This window comes from Molothrus ater, chromosome 10 (assembly GCF_012460135.2).
Source record: "Molothrus ater isolate BHLD 08-10-18 breed brown headed cowbird chromosome 10, BPBGC_Mater_1.1, whole genome shotgun sequence".
NCBI classification, from domain to species: Eukaryota; Metazoa; Chordata; class Aves; order Passeriformes; family Icteridae; genus Molothrus; species Molothrus ater.
The window spans coordinates 9,836,591-9,852,568 of NC_050487.2; the positions used below are offsets into that span (position 1 = coordinate 9,836,591).

The 15,978-nt window shown below is 41.3% G+C and overlaps 1 protein-coding gene across 1 annotated transcript in view; it reads right to left on the minus strand.

The window, feature by feature from the left end:
- Positions 1 to 13,888: 13,888 nt before the first annotated feature.
- The window catches only part of IRS1 (insulin receptor substrate 1), a 48,891-nt gene continuing 46,801 nt past the window's right edge, over positions 13,889 to 15,978 (minus strand). Inside the window, exon 2 of the mRNA XM_036388948.2 lies at positions 13,889 to 14,960. The gene's annotated coding sequence lies outside the window, so the exon portion shown is untranslated. The remainder of the gene's footprint in view (positions 14,961 to 15,978) is intronic.

Consider the following 15,978-nt stretch of genomic DNA (forward strand, 5'->3'; position numbering starts at 1 on the left):
AGGGAAAGGGAAAGGGAAAGGGAAAGGGAAAGGGAAAGGGAAAGGGAAAGGGAAAGGGAAAGGGAAAGGGAAAGGGAAAGGCCAGCTGAAAGCACAGCAGCCAAGTGCCCATCATCCCCTCTCCCTCTTCAGAATCTACTGGAACAAACTCTGTACAGGCAAAAAACAATCTCAGCATTGCTGCTCAGGCATGGGTCTCCTTGCTAAAGAGCAAGAAGAAACAACAGCCAAGTTTCCAAGTTTTCCAGGAAAAAGAACTTACCCTGATTACTTAATCCCCTTTCATCCTGTTAATCTGGTGCTCTGCCCCTGCACTAGTTCAGTCCAGCCCCTGGGTGAGGAACAGTTCACATGGCTTTGCTGCTGCACTGTCCTCACAGCACTGCCTCACCTGAGTGAGCCATGCACAAAAATCAAGGGAAAAGACTTTTCAACTAAATTTGCAGCTGGCTCCATCAATGTGTCCTGGTTTTTCTCTGTGGGGCTGGCAAGGAATCTATCCTGCTCTGTTGTTCCCATCCACAACTGATATAACTGTATGACTTCAGGTAGGCTATGAAATGTTGAAACTGCCTTTCAGAGCCCTGGCCCTGTCAGAGCCATGTCAGAGAAATGAGACATTCTTAGGTGATACTACTAAATTTGTGAATCTCCCACCAGTTCTGAATGCAAAGCTGTTAAGTCCAACATCCAGTACATCTCCTTCCACTTCCTTTCCAATAATCTCATCATGAAACCTTTATGTTTTTCTAACTTCCAATGCTACAATGATGTTTCAAGCCAAAGCACCCAAATGCTGTAAAGTCAAGAATCAGCTGCGTGTTCCTTGAGGCAGAATAGTCACAAAATTCAAAAGCAAAATCTTTGAAGAATTAAAGAAGAATCTTTGAGGATACAGTTTGCTTTCTCTAATGAGTCCTCAAAAACAGCAATGGGGGAAGCAAGGTTAAAAAAGGAATTATTTTAAAAACAAAAAAAGTAGAATTTGAAAACATAGCACATAATAAAGATCAGCCACAAGCCATAGTACTGGCTGCAGTTTCAACTTATTTAAACTAAAGAATGCTGTCTCTTTTCCAACACAGGCTCTATGAGCCCATATATTGTTGAGTAAACTTTTTCCCATGAAACCATTCCCACTCCAGTTCAGAGATAGGCATTATGGTCAAGCCATGTTTCTAACAATAATGTTTGGTTTGGCAAGTTGTAGTATGGTTATCTTGGCAAACAGATGCTTTAGCCTATGCCATTTATTTGATCCCAGCACATTCCAAATCATTTTGATGAAACTTCAAGTGTGATATGAAGGGAAAGTCATAGCTAGTAAATCACCTGGAAAGACCCATAAAAAGGACAGGTCTTGGTGGCCTCACCCTGCCAAAGAAACAACACTGGGTTGCTGATCTGTTACAAATTGGAAATGCTTACAGAAAAAGCAGGGGTTCTTTTTATTGCAAGAAGTCAAGGAAATATATACAGCACACAGAATAGTAATATGACCCTCCAGCAATGCTCACCCTAGAACAGAAGGACCATAACTCTGAAGAGCAGTCAGCACTTAGGTTCATGAAGTTACTGAGGCAGTTGTCACAGCATTCCCCCACTCTGGGGCAGTTGTCACTCTCCCCCCACTCTGTAAACTGTTATTTATGTGCATATGCGTGTATGTGCACAGACACCCATTTTTAAATCTGTGGATTATTAACACAAAGGTGAGAGTTCACATCAAGCAGGAGGAGAAGGAGAGATTTGTTTCTTTATCAGCACTATCTCACTTCAACAGAAAAAACACTGCAAATGGCAATAAAACAAAAAGAAGATATTTAAGTCCTGAAATAATGCATGATAGTTCATGCAAACAAGCTTTCCTTGTGGTGTTCTTGATAGGTTTGCTGCTCCTTAACAGTGCCGTAACAACTGCAATGCTTTTCTTTCAAATACAACTCTTTTTTTCAAATAATTCACAATATTTTCAAATTATATAAATCCCTTTTTATAGACCTGAATATCTTAAGAATGGCTTGGTTCTCAGAAACATGCCATAACCTCAGAGCCCAATGTAAAAGACAGCATCTGTCAGTACCTTGTACTTGTGGAAATCAGGGCAAGTCCAAAAGCTGTAAATAAAGATACTTCCTGTATCTGTCCCATTAAAGTAATTTCCAATAACTTTATAAAAATCTCACTTGCTTTTAAAACAAATAGAAAAAATTCATAGTGCTTAGCTCTGATTTCTATTCAGACAGCTTTTCCCCACAAATGTTCAGATTCACCTCTCCAGCTTTAAGCTGTCCTCAATAAGAAACACAGACACGAAATCCCAACTTTCCATATTTCCTCAGCCCAAATGCTGACTGCTCAGGAGTTAAGAATAGCAGCAGCAAGCTGATAGAAAACTGGGAAAAGGAGAGCATTTGAAAATTAATGCTTGGATTCACAGCATTATCAGGACAGGCTGACTGACAGCTAATCTTAGATACATCTATAGGAAATGTCATTATTTAATTTCTTTCACTGCACATGGAACAGGAAGTATTACACAATGACTACAGTTAAATGTAAATACATGGCCTCTAAATTTCACAGATATTCTTCAGATACCATCTAAATAGGTAGGCAGATTTATATGTATTTGTCTTTCCCAGAAGACATCCCTCCAATTAAACAGCAATAGAAGAGGATTATCTAATTTCGTGAGCAAGCTGCTACAGAAGTAAGAATCATGCACAGACCTCTCTCACATAGACAGAGGTCCAGCTGAGCTTTCACCTGCAGGAAAGCAACTCCAAAGTTACCTTGGTCCAACAGAAACTGTTGAACTGTAGCCCACCTCACAGGGGTGGGAATTGAGACCTGGGAATATTCAACATCCTCTGAAAACACAAGCAGTTCAACATTTCCTCCAATGGATGAATATCCAGCTTTAAACACATCTCACAGGACATGTGCATCTTAACAGAAATGAAATCATAACTTGAAGCCCACACAAAACCCATCATGTCATGTAATGCACTAATGAATAAATACCTAGGAATTACAGATGTTAACGCTGTTGTGGGATAAAAATAGAACTGAGCTTTCAAGGGCAACAAGTGACCTTTGGTTAAGCTGCAGTTGGTGCTGTTGGAGCATTTACTGGTTTTACACATATACCTTCATACACACAGACCTTCTCAGAGAGTCATTCTGATGCTTTCCCCATTTCCTTTTTCCTTATCTTCTACAGTTTCACCTAATTCCCTTTTTCCTTCTTTTTTTCTTGAATCAGAACACATCTATAGGATCGTGTATTTTAAGTCCTTCAAGAAAGAAGAAACAAACACAAATAATTTGCACTACTCTCTGCACAGACAACCACACTGCTATGGACACTGTCTTTTCCTTCCAGCACATCAGTTTCCTTCAACAAGCAAACGACTGGAAAAACACATCTTAAAAACAAATTAATTAGCTGCCTACAAATTAAATTTTTCCTTTCTGTATTCCTAAAGCTTTTATCTACGATTTCCTCTTTTACTCTTAACAATGCAATTGATTAAAGACAAATTACATTTCTGTAGGCATTGATTTGCTAAAGCTTTTGATAGAGCCCATTCCGGATGCATTATCCAATGCGATAGATCCTGCTTGGGAAGCTGCCACGGACTCCAGACAGCGTTTGAAGTGCAGTTATGCAATGGATGCCACAATGCCCGAGCAGGCAAATTATCGGCCTTTCCAATGAGCCATCCACACCGCCCCAGAGCATCGCTGGGCTCTGTGTGCAGGAGCTGCAGCTCCCTCGGCACCGAGCGGCTCGGGGTGTGCTCAGAAGCTGCCGCACAGAGACCACAAAAGTGGTCATTGGGAGTAGTTCAAAACGCTTCACAAGAATGCTTTGATGCTATCCAGAGCAGTGCTACTGGCCGGTAGCTAAACTATAATTATGCTGGCTGGATCAGAAAGTCAGGGTTGAGTTGCAAGAATTCCCTTCTCGGCCCACCCGTTCCAGACCTTGATCAAGGCCAATGTACTTTTGGGAAAGTTCAGTTCCAGTGAAAATGTAAGCCTACAGCTGAAAACCTCCTGGGTTCAGTTTTTGTTTCAAAATCTAGGTCAAGTCATTCTTGTAGCAGTGGCAGACTTTCCACGCAGGTGGGGATACTCTGTACACAAGAAGGTATTAACAAAGAAATGGTTACAAAGATCTAACGGTATGTGTTAGGAAAAAACAAATTACCATCAGTTCATTACAAGCTTTGTCTCTGGCCTGACTACTACATCTGTGATGGGGATTTTGTTATGCAGTGAAACAAGAGCAAGATAGAACTTTAAACAATTGCCTTGAGCACACAAGTCCTGTGTTTATTCCTAGGAACATATTCATAAATTATAAAACTGAAGGAGGACACTTTGACTGTGTGGAGTACAGGAAATTACTTCATCATGACAGGCTCTGACTGTTCTGTGACCAGCCCGATTCCCACTTTTTTTGTTGAGGTCCATAACCACTGTGCACCTGAGCAGTGGCTCTGAGCTCGGTGTGTCAGGGATGAGTGATCATCAGCACTGGGATTTCCCACCACGCTGGGCTGGGTGCAGCCACTGCCTGGGCCAGGCAGGGCTGTGGCATCGCCCTTGCAAACACTCCTGCTCCAGGGGGAGGGCCATGGCAGGGGCAGGACAGCACTGGCCCCTGGCTGAGCCCTCCTCTGAGGTCACCGCTGCTTAGCAGACACCGGGCAAGGCCAGAACCACGTGAGCCAAGGTAAATTCAGTATCCAAGCTCCACTTGGATCATCCCATTTCCCTGGGCAAAGATCACAGTTGTGGACTTTGTTAGGCTTTTCCTAATCCTTGTTGTCTGCTTTTACCCACTGCATCCCTCCATAAACACTGTCCAAGCTTGAGCCTAGCACCCAGCTTTCACTTCCTTCAAATTCTGCTGGTGGGAGGAAGGGTGACATCTCTTCTCTGCTCTCTAAACTGGATCTAAAACAGGATATCAACTAAATAATAATTACAACCTCCAATGTGTTTATTTGCTGTGTGCTTCAGGACATTGGTTTAAGGAACCCTGTGCACAGCTTACTCTCATACCAACCCCATTTTCAGACAAAAACCTGGCAGGGAATCACAAAATTTTTCCCCTCACCCCCAAAGAATCCTTATGATAATGAACTTCTTTAAGCAGCTTCATTTTAAGTCTCACCTTTAAAACAAAACATTACACAAAACAATGCACTAATATCTTACGGACTGCTTCATATGGTAAAGAATGATCTTGTTAATTCAGCCATCTCTCAGAAATTAATGCTTTTTTTCCTTGTCTCGGGAAGTCAGGGTACCTTACTGTGTTTGTGTATTTCAGTTCACTCTGCCATATATTACCCTGATTAATTCTGGCAGTGACAAAGCTGGAGAAGTAATTTAAACTCATGATCATACAGAGGCATTGCATTTTCCTGCAGCAAAATCAGCACTCCTGTTTAACTCTCCTGACCTTTCATTTTCTGTGAAGGAGCACAGGACATAAAACCTGTCTCTGCAGGCACTGTCTTAGGAGTTCTCAAGTTTGTTTTTGAATTATTTTCCCTCAAATGAATGAAAATATTATACCTAGAGAGACCACAGTACTGCAATGACACCAAACAGCTACACTACAGGTGGAATTAGGCTAAAACACCAAGGCTATTCAACCAAGCAAAGTCAATCTAAATTTATATTTGTCAACCTTCAAGAACAACAGAGAAGAAACCATGGAATGCAAATGTTAGGGATGAGCAATCTGACTCGTTTCCTGGGTGAGGTTTGCTTTGAATAAATATGTGGCAATACTGAAAACAACAAAATATGCAAAGATGACAAAGGGAGAATTTAAGCACATTGGACTTGTAATTTGTTTCCTTTGAGTTTTACTTCTTGTTTCCTTCTAATTATAGCTCCTGAAATATTTTTAGGGAATAATTATAATATAATGACAGTTATCTATGTCAATTGTAAGTCATAGATGGCTTAACTCCTCTTTTTAAGAATTGGCCTTAACTATTTTCAGACTAAGCATGTACTTCCTGTAACTTCCCAAAATAGCAGTTGATGATCACTGGAGCTAGAAAAGCTGCTGCCGGCTGGAAAGTGACACTTGCAATGTCTACACAAAGATCAAATATAAATTTATCAGAGAGCACCTATCCAAATGTCTGTTACAACACAATCAGTCATTGATTTTTCACTGACAAGCTACTGAAAGTCACTTCTACTCTGCACACACACAAACCTAATAAGCAGTAAAAAAACCTCAAGAAAACAAAGAAAAAATACCTCAAAAAGCCATCACATTCTTATAGGTTTGAGCACAAGTCTTCTCAAAAAAATCTCACCTATTCAGCATCAATTTCTATTACTGTTATATATGCCAAACATCCTGCTTAAATAAGGCTGTTAAGCAAATGGACTGACAAACCCAAATCACAGTTATGACATTATTTGCTTGGCAAGTATATGTGATTATTTTACAGTGATGGAAGCTTCATTAGGAAACACTTCCACTGCACTGCCAGACAGCAAGGTGTGCAACACATACTGTGGGAAAGAGACTCCAATCTGCACACCAAGTTCATCTGGGATCCCATCAAAAAGAAAGTCACATGTTCTCTGAGCTGTTGGTCTTCTGGTTTCTTGTTTCTCTTCTAAAGCCAGGATAAATTTAATAGGATGCTATCTCATACTAGAAAGTTCTGCCTTTTGAGTAATGTTATTACCTGTGCAACCATGTTCTAAATTGTGTTTATTTAATGATGTTTTAAAAACCCCAAACAAACAGTGAGTTAACTTTTCATTTGAAGTGAAGTTCCTGACATATCTAGTCAGGAACAAAATTACTCAAGCAGGTAAAACCCTCCCAGTATTCCATCAGGCCTTCATTTCTGAAGATGTCAGAAAAGACCAAATCTTTTAAAATAATCAAAATAACTCTGTTATGTGGGAAAATAATCTTATTTCCCCCTCCTTTATCCCTCCCTCCCCATATTTATGCTATAAGCCCATTTACTCACAGCAAAACTGAAGAGCCTGTGGTTTCAGGACCCATTGCCTACTATGGCGATTTCAAGTTAAGGATTTCACACTTTCCCCTGTTCTTGGGTCATTTAAGTCCAAGCCAGTGCTGCTCACAGGATGTCTCCAGAAAGTTCTGCTGGCTTGCTGTTTCACTAAGGCAGCACTGTCCCCAGAGTCAGCATATGGCTGTCAAAGAACATTCATGTGCTAAAAGTGCTTGACAGAAAAGAGGAAAGCAAAGGAAAAGTTCAGAAAGGCACCAGGAGCACACTGGTAAGGTGAAGAGGTGAGGAGCTCAACAATAAGAAGTTCCCTCCTTGAAGCATCCAAGGGTAGAGGTATTAGGAGGAAGAAAACTTGCTGACTGTGACCTTAAATGAGACTTCTGTTTTGACAGGGAGAGTCACAGGCATCATATCTTCAAGGAAGCTTTGAAGATCTGCATTTCATAGAGCTCCAGCTTTCACAATGAGACTGCTGGAATAAAAACCACAGGCTCCCCAAAGAACTTATGTGCCTGTAGAGCCATTCTTAATTTAAGGATATACTTGCTTTGAGCTTCTGTACATCGTTTACAGGCTTTTTTAGTAGAAATCACTTTGATGAACCTTTAGCGGGCATTGGTCTTCCTGAATAGCAGCAGCCTCCTGAGTCAGGGAAAAGTGTGACTTCCACTAAGAGATTACAGAAAAGGGGGTAGAGAACTGCAGACTGGGCTTGAACTGCTCATCTTCTGGTGAGAGCACCCTGGCTGTGCAACAGTTAGAACGAAACTCAGGAGTGGAAAGGACTAAACACGGAAACTTTCCAGCAACTGAGATTTTTGAGATGAAATTGAACAGATCTGAAGGGGACACTGAAATCTGGAGGGAGAAAAAGGGCTGGACAATACTACTGTTCTGCAAGGACACAGTTTACATAGCTTCCTTACCAGCATTTCTTTTTTATCCAACACTGCAGCAGTTATGTACTTCTTACTCATCATTTCATCTTCCTAACACCTCAATGGAGGTAAAAATCAGTTTTGCCTTGCATACACAAGACTAATGCAATAATACCAAATTATTTATTCACATTCATGTAATGCTTTGAAAGAGACAAAACTAAACAGCTCACTTGTGTATCATTGTTAGCTCTAATTTTAAAAATAACACAGCAGGCAGAAGTCTCTTGATCTTTCACATCCATGTGTCACATTCAGGCCCGTGGCCTTATCTTTCACCTCAGATGACAACCCTCAGGATTACCCACATGACTGGAGACTGGTGATGAGCCAACAGATTACCAGGCCACTTCACACAGCCTAACAGGGAAGAAATCCAGGCAAATTGCCTCCTGGCAGATTTAGGAAAAAGAATTTCAGCTTACCTTTCCATGCTCCCGCTGAGGCGGCAGCGGCGTGTGGCTGAGGGAGACGGACGCTCTCCACCAGCAGGCCGCGTTCCCTCCCACAGCGGCGGGCACGCTGTGAAGAGGCTGAAATTAATGCAAAACATGCTCCTGATAAGGGCAGGCTGTCAGGAGGAGCCACATCACTGCCAGGCAGGCGCCTGAGGAAAGCCAGAGCTTGTGGGAAAAGGGCGGCTGGGCAGGGGGTGAGCGCTGAGGCAGAGGAGGCCAAGCACCAGGGGCGGTGCAGGGCTCTGAGGAACCACGGGGCTGTCTGAAGACACCACTGTCATATAAGAACACAACAGTTTTTCTCTGACGTTACTAATTTGAAGGACAAAAAATTTTTTTGGCCCTGCTTGGGCTCAAATGCATGTTTTGGACTGAGCCCACAACCCCAGGAACTGGAACTCACCTAATTTTCATCAACCTTTTAAAAACAAAAGCCAACCTGGCCTTGACTTCAAAAGATACAGCCTGAGGAAGAAACAGTGACACGTTTGCCTTGCACCCAGCTCAGCTGACTGCAGAATCAGGATATGCCAGAAATATGGGGTTTGTTTTGCTCTCAAACTCCTGCCTGAATAAAACCAAAGAGTTGAAATTCTTTTTCCTAGATCTGCCTTAATCAAATTTCAAAACTGGCTAAAGAAAAATGAATGGCTGTTTTAAATTCACAAGCTGAAGGTGAAACAGTAAATTGATAGATAGTTAAAATTATAATTTCTTGTTTCAGTCCATCTTCAAAAAGGTGAGAAAACAAAGCACTACCACTGCAATGATGAAACTGAGCAGGACAGTAGCCACATCCACAATAACCTGAGGAGAAAGCCCCTGACAATTTCAACTTTATTGTACTTTATTGGCAGCAAATAATTCACAACAAAACAGACATTTTATTCAACTAACTAATCATTGGTTATTACAATAAAAAAAACCAAACACAAGCAAACAAGAGGAGAAAGACTTCTCACTTCTCAGTCTGAGAGATGGACCCCAGGAAAAGCCCCATGAGCAGAGCCATGTGCAGGAGGGACTTTCTCCCTGCTGATGTTCCAGGAGGGTTCAGCCATGACATCCAACAACCAAATGGTGCCAGACTGATTTTGAAGTTAAAAGTAAAAAAGAAAGGCACAGATTGTGACAGCCATATACAATGCCACTCACAAGCCTCTGGATGGACAGACAGGAGCAGAGCTGTAAGTCACAACTTTTCCTCTTCAAAAATTACTGGTAAAAGTATCAAAGACATTACCTGGTTGTTTTAATTTTTTATCAATTCTGTAGCAGCATTGCTGTTCTAATGTTTTTTCCTTGCAAGGCTCTATCCTCTACAAACACTGTAGGCGAGTTCTCCAGTCAGGACATTTTCCTGAAATTAACCAGCACTTCAATTTCTATAGACAGAAGTAGGGTCCAAGACTGGTTGAAAAAGAACCATTTTACCAAGCCATGACAGCATAGCTCCACTTCCTGCTGTTCTGATTCAATGTAGTTTATCTGCCTACAGACACTGATTTCTCTGAGAGGTATTCAACATCTACAGAAGGCAGACTGGTTTTATTTTATTTTATTGGTGTCCATCTCCAAAAACAATTGTCAAGTGTCCTAATGCAGCAGAAACAGGAGTTTTGGGGATCCAACCAAGCAGAGCCTTTTCCATAGGTTGTGGAGGGTTAGGCGGACTTCCCAGCAGTTTCTTTTCAATGCCCCTTCAGTAACGTAAAGTTCCAGGTTCCAAACCATCCACTAATTCAGATCAGGAATCCAGAATGGCACAGAACCTTTTGCCAAAAAACCTGTCCCCAGCAAGCTTCACAAGGCACTGAGTGTTTGAGCTCTCCCTCCATCCTTCCCTCTTGAGGCCTTGCACCCAGCCCTACTCTGTCTTACAGTGGACATGCAAAGTTCTTATGTTTCCTGTGACATCCAAGCCCAGCCACTGCAGGCACACATTAACATTCAATTATCCTGTTAATGCTATTCCAAATGTAGAACAAAAGCTTCCAACCTGAAAACATTTAAATACAGAAGTTACCATAACACGTGCTTCCTCAAGGAGTCCTTCACTGGCCTCCACCTTCTCCTCTGACGTGTGAATGTTCTTTCAGTATACATCTGGAAATCACAGATTCCTCATTTCATCTTTTTTGAGAACAATATCACCTTAAAGATGCAAAGACAAAATAAAAGTTTTTCTCTAAACTGAAGTCCTGAACTTTTTTCCACTTTCACTTTTTTTTTTTAATGGGGATCTGCTAATTTCACAAACAAGTTACTTACAGTATCTTCAAAATCACATCTCAGTGAAAATACTGAGAGGTAGAAAAATACAAGGTGAAATAGACAAGGGTGAATACTGTCACTTTACAGTATTTACACTTCCCTGTCACCACTGAACTAGTCTCTAAGTTTGCAGGTTGAAAAAATCAGACAAACAAAAAACCAACACCAAAATACTCCCAAAATCATCTGCACCCAAAGATGGCTTGGAGGCCACACAGGAAATGGGCAAAAATTTGCCATAACTTCTTTATTTTCAGTATTGTTTCTTTAGTCTGAATGAAGCTGCAGAACAAGAGCTGCAGCATGTCCCCAGATGGAGTCAATGGGCATTGAATGCTGTTCTCTAGCTGCTCCCAGGCACTGGGGTCAGCTCAGCCTTGCAGGAGCCCCGTGAGGCTGCTCTGCTGCGCCGGTCACACAGCTCCAAGCAGCACAGCTGGGGGCTGCTTACACCCTGCTCATCACCCAGCCCTGCAGTGAAACACAGGGCACCAAACAGCTCCAGCTGAAAGTCAGCTGGGAGCAAGATGGACACAGTGCTTGGTTCTTAAATATGCACCAAGTAAGGCTACAGCACCAGAACATGCGTATGAACACGGCCCGAGTTCTCTTTTTGCTTTCTGAATTTGTACTTCTACTGAAACAAAACCAAAACAACACTATGGAAGACTTGATATTTTAAATACTAAGTAAAGAGGTTAGTATCAAATACCAAAAGGACAAAAATTTATTTAGAGTTCCACAACATACACATCAACTCAATCAAACTGAGCTTGAACACAACAATCTTTGCCAAAACCCAAGCGTGTAAATGCTCCTTGTGCTCCTGGAGACTGCTTCAAATGGTTTTTCCAACTTCTCTCATTTTCAACCAATAGCACTAATAAAATGCATTCAATACAGAGTTTTTGAACACTGAAGCTGTGCCAGTAAGAGAGCCAGAAAGAAACTCAAATAATAATCAGAAACTTCCACTTGAAAAAAATTAAAAGCAAAATAAACTTCCAAGCATCTGAGTTTTACCAGCTGATCTAGGACTGATCCCATGTGCTCATTTTTAAACTTAGAGAAATGACAATCTGTTCTGTGGCAGGCAGTGCAAAAGAATTCATAAAAGATAGTATAGCACTGTATTTTTGAGGCATTTATACTTTAATTTAAAAGGGTTTAGTTCATAATAATCTATTTATTAAAGTTTGTAATACATAAGAATAAAAATCTATGCAATAATCAAGAGTTTTAGGTTTGGTTATGAATGCACTTTGTTGCAAAAGTATTTTCAAAACATTTGCTGAACAGGCATCTTGAACTTTACTTAGGAAAAAATAATGATTAACATAAGCCCTACACACATTAACATCTTTAACAAGCTCCTTCTCTGCTCATGTGCCATCATTAAGATGAAGGGAAACCCACCAGATCAGCACCATCCCCCTGCCATCCCTAATGACCACTGCCAATTCCTACACTTTTGTAGAATTCATTTTGTTTTATGGACAAAATTTGCTCACAGAGGTATAACTGTGAAGTACTCCTACCAACATTAAATGAACTCACTGGTGCCTATTAAACCTTAACAGTAGCTTCCAGCACCTCCAAACTTGTGACTTTAGTAATTGCCAGATTCTGCTAATTACCTGGAACAATACAAAGCACAATGGACATTAAATACTTTTCTATGCAAGGCACTTAAACATCAACATAGGCTAATATTTAGTAACCAAATCAGCACGGTAAACATTTAATTTAATTCACTAAGATGGAGAAGACTGGGCAAAGGAGTTGAGGGTGAGTTGTTCTTATGTTTTTACTTCAGAATATATGCAAGCTTTCATTGCAAATAAACCCCATTTTAAAAAAAGAACAAAAAACCAAGGTTTAAGATGAAATAAAAATGGGTAATTTGGAAATTTAAATACTGGTCTGATGCACTTGGCTTTCTTTTTAAAACAAATGCTGCCTTTTTAGGTATTAATGGTTCTTTGGAAAAATTCACATCACTGCTTATGAAGGCTAAAAGGTGAGCTACTCCAGATCCACTTGCCCCTTCCTATGTAAGAAAGTAGCAAAGCCTCTTGTCTGCTACTGTTTGGTATCAGAACCTTTGAGAGGAGACTGCTTTGTCAGCAAAGGCCAAGATTTCCAAGGCAGCACTTGGGCAGGCACAGATCCCTCTCAGGCTGCAGCCTCCCCATACAGCAGCACCCTCACTCTGCCAGCATCACCACTGCTGCAGTTGTTCCCAATCTGGAATGATTTAAGCATTCTTAAACTTCAAGTCCTTTTTTAAGTGAATATTCTGACTTGACAGGGTCAGAGTGGTTTTATATGTGCAGTAATACCAGCAGAGCAAAGGGACTTGTAAGCCTCCAGCAAAAGGAGAGGTGAAGAGCAGCTGTGCAATGGCCCCTTCATCTATGCTGCTGCAGTCAGAAGTGGACACTGCACTAACCACAGCCTAATCCCAGACATCATAAACATCTCAAGGGGAAGAAATTCCTTCTTTGAGGGCTGACAGCCTTCCTGCAGGTAGAGCTGCTGCTGTGCCTGCCTGCTTTTTCCTGATAACAAGAATTCTTTTGAATGTGCACTAGCCCATGGAGTTGCTTCATGGAAGCACGAGGGACCAATGGGGACCTGACATGGCGTCAAATTCAATTATCACTTCAACAACATTTTACTTGAAAATCCATGATCTCAGTATTTTTCCAGTCCCCAAAAGAATTAAGACTCTGCACGTGCTATGCACAGAAGAATTTTGATCTGCATAGAATCAGTGTAAAGCAGAGGAGAGTCACAGAAGAATTTTTCCTTGTCGTGCCTCTTGCACTGATTTCCAGACAATCATCTGAGTTGTGCTTTTTAAATTTTATGCTGAAGTCTTGCTATGGCTTCCAAGTGATTTTACATTCTGTGAACCCTTCCCCTGAATTCAGTGGAAGGAGAGCTGTATCCTGAAAAGTCTCCAGAAAACTGAAACAAGGGCCTTAGTGAAGGAATGCAAGGAAGCATGCTCCCTACTCCACCTAATTACACTTCAATTCATTCTTAAGCTACAGTGGTCCACAGCCATTCTGAGTGACAAACCATGGCAACATCACAGAAACCTGGTAGGACAATTTCATATATTTGAGACAGCTTACCAAGAAAATAAAAAGACCCAAAACCCACTACAGCAGATAAAACAGTATCTAGTTTATTACATATAGAAAGAGATTTCCAGAATTTACAAACACCCACATTTTCATTCCAGGGAAAGAGTAAATTTAAAAAGTTCACCCTTTTTTGTTTCCATTTTGCTTTGTGGTTTCCTGTTGGTTGTTTTTTTGTTTGTTTCTTTGTTTTTCTTCTTTACAATATATACAATGGAAGACTTTGATTTCTTTTTTCTGATTTTTGTCAGTTACTGTGCAATTGATGAATTAAAGTTGACACTTGTAAATACCCATGTACAGTAATGTTTGTCTTCATTGCAGTTAATACAGACTATTATTTTACAAGGAGTACAAAATTATTTTTTCTTTTGGAAAGAATTCAGCTCAACATCAGGGTTATCTTACAACTGATAGTATCAGTAAATATGACTGTACAATCAAGGCCCAGGGACCAATGACTCGTATTATATTATTTTCTGAATTACAATCTTAAAACAAGAATAGTACCCTACTCTATTCTTAGAAGCCTTGTTTTAAGCAGGTTCCCCACTCTGTTTACAACAGAATATAGTATACCTCAGTTCCACATCAAAAAAGATGTGCTGTAGGAAAAGTTACATTTTAATTAAAAAAGTACATGTATAAATCAAAACCTATGTTAAATATTTAATACTCTTCAACCAACATTATGTCTTGTATGTAATAATTTACAATGATGATTTGTCATACAGGTTTTCAGCAGCAAATGAAGTTGTGTAAATGTGCTAGTAAAATACCCATTCTCACCATGATGTAGTGGTGGGCACATCAGTTCATGTGGCCAGCTAAGTCCTTATGGTAGAGGATGAAGTAAGAGAGACTTGTTGTCCAGGTGTCACAGTGCTTCTGCTTGGCACAACACAGGATGTGCAGCTCAGTCAACAACTCCTGAGGTTTGTGTAAAGTAAACAAACTGAACTGGATGCATCGTACCCATTTACAGAGGAAGAGGAGGAGGAGGTGAGGTCCTAGTTGTGATAGCATGAAACATTTATAGTCTTGATACCCATGAGTTTAAAAGAAGGATTTGTTGAGGTTGTGTAGGTCATCATTCTGAAATTGAAAGAGAAAGAAAATTAGCATCATGAGCACTTTAAAACTTTCCTGCAATTATTTTCCCACCCCTCCTTTGTTTTTCTTCTCTTTAAAAGAGTTATCATTCAAACTGAAAGTGTTAGCACCTTGAAAAATTATGGCATACACACATTGAACTGTATTCAAGCATGTGAATCCCCCAAAGCATTTAAAACAGATGTTGGCAATAAAATTCAAAGCAGTCAGAAACACATTTAAAACTTGCAAGAGATTCACCTAAGCAGAAACAATTTAAGTGTCCATACTGATTAACTCTGACAAGCTCCTGTAACAAGAGAAAGGAAAGCTCCAAACACCAGCCTGCTGTTGGCATTTTTACCAGCTACAAGAAAGATTCACTGCATGTCAGGCCCTACAAGAGGCCTTCCTGGCCACCTGCAAACACCAGGCTGGCCTGGGAAGGATGACCAAGGAATGGAGCATTCAGGGTGCAGCATTACCACTCCCTATTTGATATACAAGTCCAAAAAAAAAATTGTACATAGAAAATCCTGGTAAAGCCCATAAATTTATCAACATTCTGCTTCCCTCTGAGAGAGGGCTGGGTGAATAACAAGGTCCTGCCCCAATAATGCACAGCACAGGTTTAGAGGGGAATGAATGCCAGAAGCTGCCTCTGACCCTGTCCCCCCGTTCTCCTCATCTGCTGCAGCCCCCCTGAGCCAGTGCACAGCGCACCAGTCTGGGTCAGCGAGTCCTCTGGACTCTGCCTTTCTGCTGGTTCTCCACAGGCAGGCTGTCAGTCCCAGCCCTGATGAGGAGCAAGGCAGTGCCCGGCAGGATGCACTCAGGGCTGGATGGCCTCGCGTCCTGCTGGCAGCTGCTCCAGCCCCCGTGGGGAGCACGGTCCCTGCTGGGGGACACAGAGCTGAGGTCACACGCTGGGGCACCAGGGCTGCCTCCCACTGCTCCTGAGGCCCTGTGGCACTGGCAGGCCACACACACAGCCCTGGTGTCCCCCACTGCCCAGCACCCC